Raw genomic sequence first — 16,999 nt, forward strand, 5'->3', positions numbered from 1 at the left:
TGTAAATATTTTCTAATTCCCATTGTAATTTCTTCTTCAAACCATTAGTTATAAAGATGTGTATTTTCAGTTACCAAATGTGGCTTTAGCAGATTGTATTTTTGTTATTGATTTCTAATTTTATGGCACTGCAAAATATTTATTCTTCATTATCTGCCAAAATCTTACCTAATAGCTACTTTGTGGTCAGTTTTTGCACTGGTTTCTCACGAGCCAGAAAACAAATATATTCTCTGCGGTGGTGAATTCCTCTATTTGTCCATTAGTTCAAGTTTGCTTATTAGATATTTTTAAATGTTCTAAATACTATTAAATTTGGTCTCCTCAATCAGTTTCTAAGAGAGATATCTTAGAATATCTTTTTGTGATTGTAGGTTTGTCACTTTTTCTTTGAAATTATGTCAATATTTGCAATATGTCAATATTTTGAAGTTCTTCCGTTTAGCCACTAACAGGCTGAAGATCTATTTTGGAATCCTCATTCTCCCCTCAGTGTCTAACTTCTATTTCACGTTTTCTTTCTCCATATCCTTTTGCTGCATTCTGGCTAATTTTCCCAGTTTACTTTTTCTTTCTTTAGCTATATCTAATTTAATTTTAACCTAACCACTGGGTTTTTCATTTCAGTGGTTCTATTTTCACTTCCTGAAGTTCCTTTTTTTGCTATTTTTAAAAACTAGTTTTTTCTCACATCTATCAGTATTTTTATTCCATATTACTTTGTTCATTTTAAGTATACATACAGATCTTTTAGATTTACTATATTTTTCCAATTTAACAGAGGAGGGCAGATAAATTTCCTAGCATGAAGGTTCATTTGCTTATGTACTTTGTAATTTTTTTCCCTAGTAAACTCCATTTTTGCAGAATTTTTTTTTCACATTTCCTTTCTGTTTGAGAATGGGAAGAGGGAACCATAACCCCTTTGTTATGAAAATGTTCCCTCAAAGTAGTTTTACTTTTGATCCTATTTGAACCATGTCCTGTTGTTTCAATCTTCTTGGGCTAATTTTATTTTTGGATTTTCAACAAGGGTTTCTTGTCATGCAGGTTTTTTCTTACATCCATGCATCGCAAAGGCATGGGTTTTTGTCATCTCATGGATGACTTTCTCTCCACCTCCTCTGCCTGCTACTAAATTATCTGGACAGACAGCAAACTTCCTCACCTCTGATGGCTGTATCCATAACGCATTTATATGGTAGTGAGTTCCCTGTTAGTGGATAGATATGGTAGAAGGATTTGTTAGGAGCTGGAGTCAATCATGATCCAATGCTAAGCATCCATGATCATCTCTGCTTTTATTTGTTACATCTTTCAAAGCTTATCCACATCCACTGTCTCAGTTAACAACGAGATGCCAGTAATTCCATGGTCTTTAAGCTTCAAGCCTTACATTTCAGATTCCTAGTAAACAGCAGGAGAACAGCCTCCTGAGGCATGCTCAGAAGACACAAAGACTTGTAGATAACTCTTCAGTGCTTGGGACACACTCCGTCTTTTCAAACCCATGGGTAGCTGTCGCATATGCCCATTTCCTGTGGTCTTCTAGCTTTGGGCTGGACTGGCCCTGCTGTTTTGTGTGAAGTGGCAGCAACATCCACCAATACTTTGGTGATTAATTATGGTTCCTTGATCTCAGCCACAGAAATTGTCAAAACTTTAGCTCCATATTCACATTCTGCTGAGAAAAAGTTTGAAATTCAGTCTGGCAGAAAGGGCAGTGAAACTTGAAGGTTGACGTGTAAACTGTAGCCCTAACCCAGGGGAAAAAATGTTATTGGTTTGTTCACACTCCAACACTTTCCAAAGTTCCTTAAGCAAGGAACACACCCATACACACATGCACACACACTGGCTCATAAATAAAAATAGAACATATGAATTATTAAAAGAAGGGGAACCCAAACTATAGCTCCTGAGGCTATTACTGTGTGGGGTATGAAAACTAGTAGCAGGTTGGGTCTTTCCAGAGGTGGCCTTGATGGTATCTGTCATCGCTGTTTTTCTCTTCTGCAATGTGACCTTCACGCTCATCGGGAAGTGGAGTTTCTCCACCTGTTTATTAGTTTTCTAAGGCTGCTGTAACAAATTACCACAAATTGAAAGGCTTAAAGCAATAGAAATTTATTTTATCATAATTCTGGAGACCACAAGTCCTAAATCAAGCTGTCTGCAGGGTTGGTTCTTTCTGGGGATTCAGAGAAGATGTTCCCTGCCTCTCCTAGCTTCTGGTGGCTGCTGGCAATCCTTAGTGTTCCTTGGCTTGGCAGTACATCACCCCCATCCCTGCCTCTATCACCACACGAGTTTCTTCCCTGCATCTCTGTCTCTGTGTCTCTCCTCTTACACAGGATGCCAGTCATTGGATTAGGCCCCACCCCAATCCAATATGACCTCCTCTTCACTATGTACATTAGTAAAGACCCTAGAAGATAAGTTTACATTCCTGAGATTCTGCATGCATATGAATTTGGGGGAACACTGTTGAACCCAGTTCAACCTCTTGAGTCCAGCCAGACCTTGTCTTTGCTTCAACTATTAGAATATTGTGGATGTGACTCCGTGCTAACTTCAAGCTAGTTTCTGCTTTCTGCATCATGGAATGTTTGGTCTTGGACATCTTCTATTGGAACCCTACCTTCATGCTGTGAGAAGTACATACCACTCAGAGAGGCCATGTGTGGAGGGGCTCAGGTGGAGCTCCAGTTGAGCTACCAGCCATATATATTTGGTGAACTATCTTGTACATCCAGTCTGGTGATGCTTTCATATGACTGTGGCCCCAGGTGACATCTGACGGCAACTACATGAGAGGTTATTTCATTTCTTAAGTATGCCAAGCTTATCCCAACCTTGAGGCCATGGAGCTAACTAACTTTTTTGGCCAAATGACTTTTCCCTTAAGCATTCACATGGGTGGCTCCTTCTCTTCAGGTCTGACCTCCCCAAAGTAGCTCCTTTATCATATAACTTCATTTTCTTTTCACATAGTATTATTGGTATTTTCTTGCTTACCTAGTTGTTTCCTTGTTTTTTATTCTAAGTCTCCTCTGATTACCCTAAAATTTAAGCTCCATGCAGGAGAGACCTGCCTGTCTTGTTCACTGCTGTATTCCCAGCTTCAAAATACTGCCTGATACATAGCTGGCTCTCATTCGGTAACTGTAAAATGAATGAATAAAAAATGACAGCATGCATTTTAAAATTGGAAGGGTTTTGGAGTAAAGCAGATGAGTTCAAATCTTTTTTTTAAAGATTATTTATTTATTTATTTATTTATTTATTTATGAGAGAGAGAGAGAGAGAGAGAGAATGAGCAACGGGGAGGAACAAGCAGACTCCCCTCTGAGCAGGAAGCCAGGGTATGGGGCCTGATCCTGGGACCCCAAGATGATGAGCTGAGTCAAAGGCAGATATTAACCAACTGAGCCACCCCAGCACTCAGGGTTCAAATCTTAGCTATAGTATTTAGTAGTGTCTTTACACAAGTTACTTAACTTATAGGGGCTCAGTGTCCTTTTCTATAAAATAGGAATAAAATATCATCTCAAAGTGGTGTTTGTAATTATTTGATAAAATAATTTATGTGTATTGTGTACAAATATTAGCTGAAAATTCAGCTATTTATTTATATTTTAAAATATACAATTACTTAATCTTATTAGAACTTGATTTTTTAAATTATAAGTTCCCTGTGTCAGAAGTATCATCTCAGAACATATGAAATGACAGGGCAGCAAGGGTGTAGTAAGGGGTCTTCAGCTACCACTTGTATGCCAACAGACAGAGAAGCATTTCCTTTTATCATCAGTGTGGACGTCTTGTTGGGTAGTGATTGATATTAGCTCCAGTCAAGAGCTTGGCCTATGCTTTGGAATCTGGTTCTGCCACTTCTTTGCCTGTAACCAGGGCAAGTTCTCTCCATGGCGCAGTTTTCTCATCTGTAAAATGAGGGCAATCATAATAGCTATTTTGTAGAGTTGATGATAGAATCAAACGATCTGATTCAGATGAAGCTATAACCTAGAACAGCGCCTGGCACACAGGAAGGGTCACACAAATGGTAAGATTGGTTATAACCTCTATGCACGCTGACATTCTCTGAGATGCCCTTGTTCGTAGCTTAGTAGAATGCCACTGGTTCCTTTTCTCTTTTTCCTGATGACACAGTTTTTAGAGCCTCCGCCTATCTACGCTAGGTCTGACCTACTCTTAGGTACAAAGGGCTTGGCCCCGCCACTCTGAATTTGACAAATTTTGCGAGGTGAGCTCATGCTTTCCTGCATGGATATGACACGCAGCCATTTCTACTATGGAATCTTGTTGCCTTGCTATTCTACTTGGGAAAGAGAATCTAGCAAATCCTCTGTACTTTCCCCTCTTTCCTTAAACTACCTAAGGTTTTATGGTGTTCCTTGTGCCTTAGGCCATTGTTATGGGCTAAATAATGGGCCCAGCAAAGTTCATATGTAAAAACACTAACTCCCAGTACATTAGAAGGTGACTGTATTTGGATATAAAGTTTTTAAAGGACATCTAAGTTCAAATGAGGTCATTACAGTAGAATCTAGTCCAAAATGACTGGTATCCTTATTAGAAGAGTGTATTAGGACACCACAGAGGGAAAAACCAGCCACATACAAGCCAAGAAGAGAGGCCTCAGAGGAAATGAACCCTACCAACACCTTGATCTTGGACTTCTGGCTTCTAGAATCATGAGAAAATAATTTTCTGTTGCTTAAGCACTCTGTGGTATTTTGTTATGACAGCCAAAAAACCTAGTCAAAAAGTCAATGCAGCCAGCTCTCACGATGTCCAGCTAGGAGGCTCTTTTCTTAGAGGTCCTCATCAATACCAAAGCTTTGTGTCCTCTCTGATGTTCTCCATTTACCCTCATCTGGGAACGCTCTTCTCATCTTCAGCCTGCAACCTCTATGGCATGAACTCACCACACCTTTCTCTATGTCAGAAAATCTCATCATGGTCTGTGCCTCCCACAACACAGACTTTGCAATTTGAAGCCAAAAAAAAAAAAAAAAAAAAAGAGGTAAGGGACTAAAAACAAAGTATGTGGGATGCCAGAGAGAGGAGAAAACTTATGACACCTGTTGTATATGAAGATCCTAGTGTAAATCTGACACAGACTAAATGCTTTGTGGGTCCGAGAGGCTAGTACGGTATCATCGTCAGAAGCAGCAGCACCACCACATAGGCTGCTAACAACCTGATGTAGGCAACTCCCTCTACGGGAAGTTTGCCACTCCTACATCCTCATCATACTCTCTTTCTCTAGAGCCTCTCAGAATTCCTCCTTGCTTCCTTATATGCTCAGATGCTGGACCTGCCTCAGAAAACCAGCTCCTGATCAGATTTAGCAAAGGTTTGGAAAATGAGAATTTGAATGAGCTGTAATAACTCCAAATTCAAAGCACATCCTACCTTTGAAACTCTGCAGAAGTTTCTAAGGCATGTGAGTTTCCCAGCCCAGAAGACAAATGGTGTGCAGAAATGCCACATGAGGCATGAGCATGGGCTCCTGCTTCCTGCTCTCAGAAAGGTGGATTATATTTGGTGTGCAGTCACTTGCTCATTTTTCTCCATCATCTTGAAGCACAATCACCAAGTTCTAAAAGACATATGAGTCCATAAGTCCCACATCTTGCAAAATGGCTACCATCACTCTCCTGTTTTTCACACTGCCTTACGAATAGCCCCCATTTATCTGTGGCTCCCATGCCACACAGCTTTCTCCTCCCCATTACTGCTTTGCGTTCTTGTCAAATAGACTTCAGTGAGGCCATCATTTTGGGATACACTTTATCAAAGTAATTATGCCAAGACCTGGAATAGAGGAGCCAAAGTGAGAAAGCCGAAGTTTCAAGGCTTTAGAAATACAGGGAGGAAGACAGGACTTATCTAAAACTAATCTTCAGGCCATCTTCTGCCAGATTCCCAGCCCCATGGTGGTTTTATCTTGGTTAGTTTTTTTGTTTTCCTTTTCCCAGCAGATAAGCATGACAGAGCTCATCCTTGCCCTTGGTCCCCAGATGACGTCCACAGACTTGTCATTTGCAGGAAACATTGCAAGTCAGTGGGTGCACTCCACTTTGATGCTGTTACAGTTCTTGGAACAGAGGCATCTGCTGGGTTTTGAAAAAAACCGTCAGCCTGTGCTTTTTCTAAATCATTAAAACGCCATTGGCATTTTGACAAATTGGCACTGATCATCAGGCTCAGCAACTGGGAGCAATCTGTTTTGCAGACTGAGAGAAACAGCTGTAAAACTCTGGCACAAATCTGTTCTATTGTGCTCAAATACATTTTAGGTAGAGAGGCAGATTGGTGAAGTAGAAAAGGTATGGTCTTGAGAGCTTTGGGTCTAGGTTTGAATCCTGACCCCTCTGCCCACTGGCTGTGAGTGGTGAGCAAGCTACTTAAGAATTTTCTCATCTGTAAAATGGGGAAATAAGTAAAATTCTTGCAGAGTTGTTGTAATGATTAGAGATAATACATTTTTTGAGAAAATAACTTTTTAAAAGTGTCTAGTGCAAGGCTGGTGCATCATAAATGGTTTCTAGTGGGAAGGTAGTGAGGCTAACACAACAGTGGCATTAGTTATGGTTGTGGTGATAGAGGCAATAATAGCAGTGGTTGTTGGGTAAGTATTATCAGTGGCTGTTGTAATAATAATAATAATAATTAATAATAATAATAATAATAATAATAATAAAGTGTGAAAGTGCTGATTTGGTTATGAGCCAGGAGACTTGGATTATACTCGTGATAAAGCTGATAGAATGAAAGGGAGATTGAGAATCAAAGACCTGGTATCTAGTCCCAGTAGTTTCTCTATATTTTGTGAGTAGGTATAGGATCATAGAAAATTGGAAGATTGTATGGTCCTCTTTAAATCTTCATTTAGATGCCCTTCTCTTACCTGCAACAATATGTAAATGAAATAGCAAATGTTTCTTCCTCATTCTGTGTTGTTTAAGTGTTAATAAAAATAATGGCAATGCATGCTAACTTATATTGAGTATGTGCCATGTATCAGGCACATTTTAATTTTACATATATTGCTTCATTAAATTCTTGCAAGTACTATATGAGTAATGCCTTAATTTTATTCCTATGGTTTGGTATTGAGACACAAAGAAATTGTATCTTACCCAGGGTCACAGAGCTAATGGTAGAATCAGAATTAGATCTCAGACCTGCCTCCAAACCTTGCATCTTAAACTTCTGTAATATATTATGAGCTTTAATGAAATCTGTCACAACCTGGAGGTTAGGTCACATACTTTGTGTAATAGAGATTTCTCTTTCTGTACAACCTGGTTTATAATCTATCCACAGCAAGTTAGCATAACTGAGATGCTAAGACATAAGGAGATAGGAATTGTTTTTGTTTATTCAACCACGCAACTAATCAACCAACAGGCAACCCATATCTATTTAATATGTAGTTCTTAAAATGAGACTTATTTTCAAGGGTTAGTGAATAGTACAACCATTTGGAGGAGAGTGTTATTTGAGAAGTAGTGAAAGATTATCTTGGAGAAGTTATGATGGGACATTATAGTGAAAGACAGAATGTCAAACTGAGTCTGAACTATAGACAATGAGGAGTTGGACATCTGAGTGGCCATGGCACCTCACTTTTCTCCTTTAGAGCAGACTCACTCTTTATGGGGATTATAAACTTACCTATTTCATTCAGTATCTCATAAGCTCTTCAAGACTGTAACAATATCAGAGTTTTCCTGAACAATCCAGGCAACTATGTGTGTCTTCCAACAGGGATTCTCAGGCCAGTTCAATCACCTGCCTGTAATATGAACCCAACCTATCTCTGAGAACAGATTTAATCTGAGAGGCTGGAGTAGGTTAAGAATCTGAAATCAATCCTTATATATCTGCCATGGGATTCCCTTCTTTTTCTAGAAAGAAAAAGATGGTTCTATTTTCTTTGGGGGAGGGGGATTCTAAGTCCATAAGTACTGGTTTACAGTGATTTCCAGGGTCCTTTTAATTTGATGCTCCATGGGGACAAGGCTTGGACCTAATTACTCTAGGATGCTCACCAATGTGCTGTCTCACCACTGCTCTTGAGTATGAGAGCTGGCATTAAATTCTAGGATGGCAGTTATTTTAGTAAGAACTTTGAGATCATTTTACTGTTCTTTGGTCTCTATTGCTGTTTATAGGAACTCTGCAGTCAATCTAATTGTAATTCTTTCTAGGATAATCTTTCTTTTTCTCTTAGTGTTTTTAAGGTTCAGAAGTTTTACTGTGATGTGCCAGACTATGAGGTGGCTATATTTTCTCTTCTCAGAACTCAGTGTGCATTTCAAACTACCTTTGTTTATTTTAGAAAAATTCTCAGCCATTATCCTTTTATATATTGCTTCTCTCTCATATTTTCTATTCTATAAAAAATAAAATTCACTCTTTATATTTATATTCTTTATATTCACTCTTTCTGAAATTTCTATTACATGTACTCTTAAATGTTCTTAGGTCCTCATTTAAAAATGGGTCATAATTTTATCTCTCTGTGACATAATCTACTTTATTTCCTGAGGTTTATCTTCCAGCTTATTGATTCTTTTTGCAGCTGTATCTAATGTTCTACTTAAATCCAGCATGCTGTTTTCAATTTTAATGCCTATACTTTTTGTTCTTCACAGTTTTTTTTGCTTATTGTTCAAATATGCATATTATTTTGTGCATACTCCTTCTTTTTAAAAGATTTTTGAAATTTATTCATGAAAGACACAGAAAGAGGCAGAGAACATGCAGAGGGAGAAGCAACCTCCCTGCAGGGAGCCTGATGCAGGACTTGATCCCAAGAACCCAGAATCACAACCTGAGCCAAAGGCACTCAACCACTGAGCCACCCAGGCATACCATACTCTATTTTTATTTATTTATTTATTTTTTACTTTTTAATAATAAATTTATTTTTTATTGGTGTTCAATTTGGCAACATACAGAATAACACCCGGTGCTCATCCCGTCAAGTGCCCCCCTCAGTGCCCGTCACCCATTCACCCCCACCCCCCGCCCTTCTCCCCTTCCACCACCCCTAGTTCGTCTCCCAGAGTTAGGAGTCTTTATGTTCTGTCTCCCTTTCTGATATTTCCTACCCATTTCTTCTCCCTTCCCTTCTATTCCCTTTCACTATTATTTATATTCCCCAAATGAATGAGAACATATAATGTTTGTCCTTCTCCGATTGACTCATTTCACTCAGCATAATACCCTCCAGTTCCATCCACGTTGAAGCAAATTGTTTGTCATTTCTAATGGCTGAGTTATATTTATTTTTAAAGATTTTATCTATTTATTCATGAGAGACACAGAGAGAGAGAGAAAGAGACAGAGACACAGGCAGAGGGAGAAGCAGGCTCCATGCAAGGAGCCCGACATGGGACTCGATCCCCGGTCTCCAAGATCAAGCCCCGGGCTGAAGGCAGCACTAAACCACTGAGCCACGGGGGCTGCCCCCATACTCTTTATTTTTAATATGATTTCTGTTTTATCATTTTTGTCTCTACATATTATCTTTTTATTTTATTGCCAGCTTGTTTTCTTTTTTCCATGTTGTGTTAATTCTTTTTATTACCTGCTGAATTCCCTATTTCCCTTTGATTTTTAATTTGCAATTGAATAGGGAACTCATGTTCAGAATTTTTCCCCCCTGTGGTAGGTCCATGTGTCCTGGAAGTATTCTTGCAGAGTGGTTTTAAATTTTTAGCTGTTTAGTGTGACCTTGTAGTCACACTAATTCCAAAACAAATTTTGCCTCTATTTCCTATTTGGGTGTTTTCTGGATTATGATAATAATAAGAATTCAGGTCATCTACCATGTGTGCTTCGGCTCAACATTTTTTAAAAATATTTATTTATTTTTATTTTAGAAAGAAATAGAGTATGCAGCCAGAAAGAGGGGGAGAAGGAGAGGAAGAGAATCTCAAGCAGACTCCTCCCCACTGAACATGGAGCCTGACGTGGGGCTTAATCCCACAATCCTGGGATCATGACCTGAGCCAAAACCAAGAGTCGGACACTTAACCAACTGAGCCACCCAGGTGCCCCAGGCTCAATATTTCTATTTCTTATGGTGATTTTGTTTTCTCACCCACAGTTATATAGAAACTTCTGTGAGCTGGAGACAGATGTTTTATCTCCTTTTCATGGATGCTTTTCATCTTCCTTTTTATAGAATAGTATTCAAAGCCCCTAGCCTTATGCATGGGGCTCAATCTAACTGGGGGGCTCAGTTACAGCTCAATCTCTCTCTCTCTCTCTCTCTGTCTCTCTCTATTTCTCCAAAGTCAAGTATCTTGCCCTTGTGTATTGTAAAAATCTTAATCAGTAGTTCATATGACCTATATATTAGACCAGTAATCCTGTGAACCTGTACAGCATTATCTCTTACGTAACACTTTTGCTTAATTTCCTTTGTTTCTAGCACCTAGGTATTTCCTTTGATTCCTGTAGAGTACAAAATAAGGTCAAGCACATGGCTGGTATGAGAGAGAAAGTATATATGTTTAAAAGACTATGTATTCATTTTTTTCTAGTTTTAATTTAGCTAGTATTTGTAGCACTAGAGAAGTCCTGCAACATGAGTTCAGTCTGACCTATTGTCAGAAGTTGCCGTCTCCCAACATCATGGATTCTTCATTTTCACATAGAACCAAGATTGAAAAAAATATATGTACATAACTTCAGAATTGCTTCCATAGCATCCCTCTGATTTTGAGGCACTAGTCAAGAAACAGAACCACTGCGTTGGATAAATTTTTACTCCCATGTTACATTTGTTTAACCAAGTAGAGTCATGGTAAGGATGCACTCCATCTCAGTTATAATGATTAAATTTGAGTTGCAGCCACACTACACTTACCTTTTATCTGTAGATCCACAACCTACCATTATGGTTGACAAATGATAATAATAATTAACATTTACCAAGCTCTGATCTATGTGCCAGGCACTGCTATTAGCACCTCATGTACCACTTTGCCTTTTCAACAAAGAACTGAGGTGCAAAGAGGTTAAATAACTTGCTGATGGTCTAAGTAATGAACCACGATTCAAATCCAGACATCGCAATAGATGCACACCTCCAGTGAACGTCTAAATAGCCATTAGATGAACAGAACTATATTGAAGGCATTATTATTACTATTGTCATTGCCATATTTGAAGAAGATGAATGCATTTCAGAGAGAGAGCCTCACTGACTGTGAGTAATGGGAAATTGATGGGCAAAGAACATAGGGGCGGAAAGCATGTTAAGGAAGCTGTGCAGCAACATGCCTGGGCCCCAAAACTTATATTCTAATTGTAGCAAATTGCTTTTTCCTTTCACACATGGCTCAAATACAGTACTCATGCAATTAATCACTGCATAATCTAGTCTTTGAAATTGTTTTTCTCCTTCTGAACTCTTCAAGCCTTACTTAGCATTGCAGATAAAAGATTAAAAATAAAGCTAATTAAAAAAACACAAAAACTATCTTTGGTAACACCATATAGATACAGTGCTCTGTATAGTGGAGAGAACATATTCTTTATTTTTTAAAGACTTTTAATTAAATTCAATTTGCCAACATGTAGTATAACACCCAGTGCTCACCTCATCCTGTGCCCTTCTTAATGGAGAACATATTTTTTAAAAAGTCAGACAGGTATGGAGTCAAATCCAAGCTCCACTGCTTATTGTGCCTCAGTTCTCCCAAATGTAAAACTGAGAGAACATACAACTAACAGGGTTGTTATGAACTGGGGAAGGGGTTATAAGACAATATTTCTGAACCTTGATGGTGGGAAGATGACACACTGGACAGCATTTCTTCTCTTATGCCCCACTGTGTAAGCCTGGGCTTGTCTTTGGGACTAGGTGTCCCTCTGTATGAATGGGGACCACTACAGAGAAGTGCGGTCAAGTAGTTAAGAGCACTGACTACAGAGCCAATAGACCTGGGTTAAATCCTGCTCTGCTACTTTCTGGCTGTTGATGTCAGATGAGTTATCCAGTCTCTCTGTGCCTCAGTGCCCTCATCTATCAAATGGAAGCAAAAGTAGACACTAACCTCTTATGATTGTTATAAGGATTTTTAGAAAATATTTTATTATTTACTCATTAGAGACACACAGAGAAAGGCAGAGACATAGGCAGAGGGAGAAGCAGGCTCCAGGCAGAGAGCCTGACATGGGACTCGATCCCAGGACCCCAGGATCATGCCCTAAGCCAAAGGCAGACGCTTAACCGCTGAGCCACCCAGGCGTCCCTGGTTGTTATAAGGATTAAATGGACTAATATTTGCACAGCACAGTGCCTAGCACTCAGTATGTGTTATGCAGGTCTGCTAAATACATACATACATACATGAATACACAAATAATTTAGTCATTCATAGGTAAAAGCAAATGATGAGTTTCAAATGCATATACTTTAGACTGGATGGTCAAAATTTGTTTAATAATTTATAGGGCTGTCTTCATCATGGGTAATATATCTCCAGTAAGTTCCTTTTACCTTTTAAAAAAATCTTCTGTTTCCTCCTGTGAGGCTCCGAGGATGAGGAGAAAGAGAAGGGGGCTGAAATTGTAAACATAGAACTTTTAAAAGAGAATTTTTGTCTGAGTGGATAAATAAGCCCCCATGGCATGGTGACCTCATGCTTGCTGTGCTTTGGGGCTTTAAAGAGGATCCTGCATCTACTCTGGTAGTGAGGTGTGTGTGGCAACGTGCAAAGTGGTTGAGAGGCTAGACCATGAGACGTGATTGAGGCAGCCAACATGAACAAACTTAAGTTCAGAAAGCAGCCTGGAGTGAGGCGAGGGGGAAGTAAATGTTTTTTTTTTTTTTTTTTTTTTTTAACATAAAGCAGTCTTTGGGAACCTCAGAAATGCCTGGGAAATGCCCTGGCTTCCAGCAAGTTCAGGATGAGTGCTTACATTATTTGGTTATCTACAAATGAAGGCTTACTCTGAAGTTTCATAATGAAGGATATACAATGTCTATCATTAAAACAGCCAGCAGTGCCTAGCACACCTTCTTCTCCTTATTTTCCTGAATTTTTTGTCGACTAAAGTATGCCCAAGGCACCCCACAATTAGAACCAAGAGGGAGACAGCTTCTATAGCTCTGCTTCCAGGCACAGAGTGGCTTCTGTAGCTTTGCTAAGCAAGTCAGGATCAGCTGCCTCTCCTGGCTAGTCTTTATCACACCCAGAGCTATATGACCCAGGGACACCTGTTCCCTGACAACCAAGCAGATGCAGGAAAGCAGTGTCTTTTGTCGGGATGCTGAGCAGAAGCTCTCTCACTGAGTCTTGGACAGCCCTGACAACCGATGCCAAGGGGACTTCATCAGCAAGTGAGAGTATGGAATTATCTGGGTTTCCAGACAGTGACTTGGCAGGTGCTAGTTCCCCAGTAGGGGTCATGCTTACCTAAGCATTTCTTGCAAAAGAAGAAAAAAGTCTCTTCCCTCTTCCAGACAAATGACTCTGAATAATTGTTCTGATTCATTTCCTCTGGCTGGCAGGTGTGGCTCTGTCTTCTTTTGATGGAGTTGACAGCTTGTGAGCCTGTGAGCCTGTGGCCTACCTCTCCAAGTTGTTCCAGACACCAGCTCTTCCTGTCCTTTTGCTAACAAGTGTCACAATCTGTACTGCCTTTGACAAGGCCTGCGGGTTGCATTATTCGGCTGGCACCAGGGAGTTTGTTGGATCTTGATTCAGCTCATGGTGGACCCCAGGACCTAGGGCAATGCTTCCTGAAGCGTGATATTTGCACAATAGTTAATACATGACATGGTTTTCCATGGTGTGAGGTTCGAACATTTTAATAGTAAAAAGATACCAAGATGCTGTTTTTCATTCAGTTAGGAGTTTTACTCAAAGCATTTAAGGATAAAAGTGAGTCAATTTAAAGAATACTAACAATATAATAGTTCTGGAACAACATGGGTGTGGGGAAAGGCACAAAGGTGATATATGAATGAATAAATTTTAGACAAATGTGACTCAGCGAGGATGCTGCACTATGTATACATGTGGGGAATTTATCCATTTATCTATTCATTTAACAGCTTTTTTGAATACCTGCTATGCTAGGCTGTTGCAGAGATGGGGACTGAACAGGGATCCTGACCCATGGCTGGGCTGCATAAGCATTAGTAAATTGTTTGGGAATTGGGTGAGTGGTATTTACCAAACACTGGTAGGGTCAGGTGTTTGGTAGTTCTGAGAAAGATATGGTATCTGAGAATACCTAAAAATATCCTAAAATAGGACGACATAAGAGGCTGGTCTGTACAGAATGTGGATATCTTCAGATAGATATCACCATGGATGGCTCCTGGAGCCCAAACTGAGTCACAGGGCAAAGCCAATCCAGTAAGAGTCTCTGAGGGACTGGACAAATTTGCATGAGGGCTGCTTCCAATGAGCAAGGGAAGAAGGAACTTGGTGTATGAGTGTGCCCCTTTCCCCTAAGATGGTGTAGGACACCAGTCCTTTTAACTGGCTCTGCCTGAAGGATAGATTGTACAACTCTAGAGGGCGCCAGTCTCATCTCAGGCATTGTCTATTTGCACCCAAATTGTGCCAATTTCCGGAAGATGATAGTAAACTGTCTCATTCTATGTAAATCTTCATATTATGACCATTTTCCAGTAGCTGGATGTAGAGTATCTTAAGGAAGAGGTGCCTCTGGCAAACCCCAAGCTATTTCACACTGGGAATCTGGTTCCTTTTGATCTAGATTTTGCCTACCATCAAAATTCTTGGCCCATTTTTTTCTCATGGCTCTACCTTGCCCTTCTGGCATTGATTTTTTTGAGGTTTTAGGAAGTGATTTAGTAACAGGCTACTTTCTCCACCTGAGAGATGGGCAAAAAAGTCAGATAGAGATTAAAATATCACCCTTATTACTAATGAAGATGAGTAAAATGGACCAAGCCTGGGGCAAAATGGTCTTGCTAATTAACCCTGAGTAAGACATGCTTATTCATCCTGACACTGGCACAAATTCTTCACACTCACATCCTCCCCTGATAGGGGCAGCAGAGAGCAGATGAAAATATGCACATGGGCAGATCCTGAATAGCAGAAATAGGGAGGGTCTGGAAACTCCATAATAAGTCATTTTGCTTTCTGTGGGAAAAAAGGCCAGGAATGTTACTCGGATGTCCCTACTCTACAGAGTGATGTGCAGATTCAATGCAATCCCTATCAAAATTCCGATTGCATGTTTAATAGAAATAGAAAAGATAGTCCTAAAATGTGCATGGAATCACAAAAGACTCTGAATACACAAAACATCTTGAGAAAGAAGAATGCTGGAGTCATTACATTTCTTGATTTCAAGCCATAGTAATCCAAACAGTATGGTACTGGCATCAAAACAGACACATAGATCATTGGAACAGAATCGAGAGCCCGGACATAAACCCATGCATACACATATGGTGAATTAATTTATGACAAAGGCACTCAGAATGCACAATGGGGAAAGGACAGTCTCTTCAATAAATGGCATTGGGTAAACTGGATGTCCACATGCCAAAGAATGAAACAGGATCCCTAAGTTACACCATATATAAAAATCAGCTCAAAATGGATTTAGGTCTTGAATGTAAGACCTTGAAGCCATAAAACTCCTAAAAGAAAACATAAGGGGTCAGCTCCTTGATATTGGTCTTGGGAATATTTGGATTTGATACCAAAAATAAAGGCAACAGAAGCAAGAAGCAACAGGTAGGCCTATATCAAATTATATTTACCTTTTATAATTAACATTTTCTTAATACAAAGAAGAAGCAAAAGTTTTTGCTTCAAAATTATGTCCTGGCTTTCATTCATCAAGTAGCCCCTCGCAGAAGAATATCCAGACTGTCAGGGGAGAGAGAGTGAGAATATAAAAGAAGAAGAGACTACACAGCCATGTCCCCTGGGTGTTTACAGTTGACCTGCTAGCCAAGTGAACAACATAATATTTGTAACTAGAGTTGTATGTTGAAATAGCCTTTTCAATTAATTCCTTTTTGCCCTTCACTGTCTCTTTTCAACAAGGGCAAAGTATTGAGCAGAAGAGAGATGCCCCTTACACTTCTGTTTCCTAACGGTGGGAGACATCCCCTCCTTCTACATCTAGGTGTGTGTGATGAGGCGCAAACTCCTAGATGCCCCATGGGACGTCCTGCCTGACCTTCCAATGTTTCAGTGTTTCCCTCCTATGGGAGTGGGAGAAGAGAATGGGGCAGATCAGAGTCCAGAATCCTTGCTCTCCCCACGCAAAGCCGGGTACCTCTGTCCCCTAAACAGCAAGGGACTGCATGCAGCTGTATTTCTAAGAGAGCAAGCATGAGGGATTCAGTTGAAAGCTTTTCTGGGAGATGGTGAGACACAGAGGAGGGCAGCCGGCACGGGCCAGGAGAAGGCACCAATCCAGAGACTTATTCTTTTTTTCTGTGTCTGCACCCTCCGCTAAACAGCATTAGACTTACCGTGGTCTCTAGACAGCCTCAGTGCTGTGCTCAGGCAACTTGAAACTCTCCAAGATTATCCCTCAATATCTGCTTCAGATTCAGTGGAAAGAAAAACCAGGGTCACTGACAATTTTGGGGAGGCATCAGGACACTGAGAATCTATGCGCATGCTCTCCTCAAATGAAAGAGGATGAAGGCAGGACCTAAATTTTCTTCCTCTTTCACTCTACCACGTTTTTCAGCTGTCGATGTACTCTGCTTCCTTTCTCTTTGCTGACTCTCCACTCCCCTGCCTTTCCTTCTCTAGTCTTTTTATCTGGTGTGATTTTTCTTCTCCCTTGACTTTTCCACATTTTAAACCACCATTAAAACAAAACGAAAAATAAAGCTGACAAAAGAGCAGATAAATATTGTTTTATAACCTAACCTCTGAGCCTCTAACAGTATTAGCATAATATCTTTCCCTAGAGAGACCGTCATTTT

The 16,999-nt window shown here is 39.9% G+C and overlaps 2 long non-coding RNA genes across 3 annotated transcripts in view; both read right to left on the reverse strand.

Annotated features, from left to right (window-relative positions):
- Positions 1-531: 531 nt before the first annotated feature.
- The window catches only part of LOC112929068 (uncharacterized), an 86,233-nt gene continuing 69,765 nt past the window's right edge, over positions 532-16,999 (reverse strand). For both annotated transcript variants that reach the window (XR_003236864.2, XR_003236860.2), the window contains 2 exons: positions 5,443-5,629; positions 532-1,681 (listed from right to left, as the gene is read on the reverse strand). This is a non-coding gene — a long non-coding RNA (uncharacterized lncRNA). The remainder of the gene's footprint in view (positions 1,682-5,442; positions 5,630-16,999) is intronic.
- On the reverse strand, positions 12,404-16,606 carry LOC140595925 (uncharacterized). Its single transcript, XR_011997898.1, has 3 exons — positions 16,535-16,606; positions 13,476-13,801; positions 12,404-12,619 (listed from the first exon to the last, which is right to left on the reverse strand). It is a non-coding gene; the product is annotated as an uncharacterized lncRNA (long non-coding RNA).

This window comes from Vulpes vulpes, chromosome 16 (assembly GCF_048418805.1).
Source record: "Vulpes vulpes isolate BD-2025 chromosome 16, VulVul3, whole genome shotgun sequence".
NCBI lineage: Eukaryota > Metazoa > Chordata > Mammalia > Carnivora > Canidae > Vulpes > Vulpes vulpes.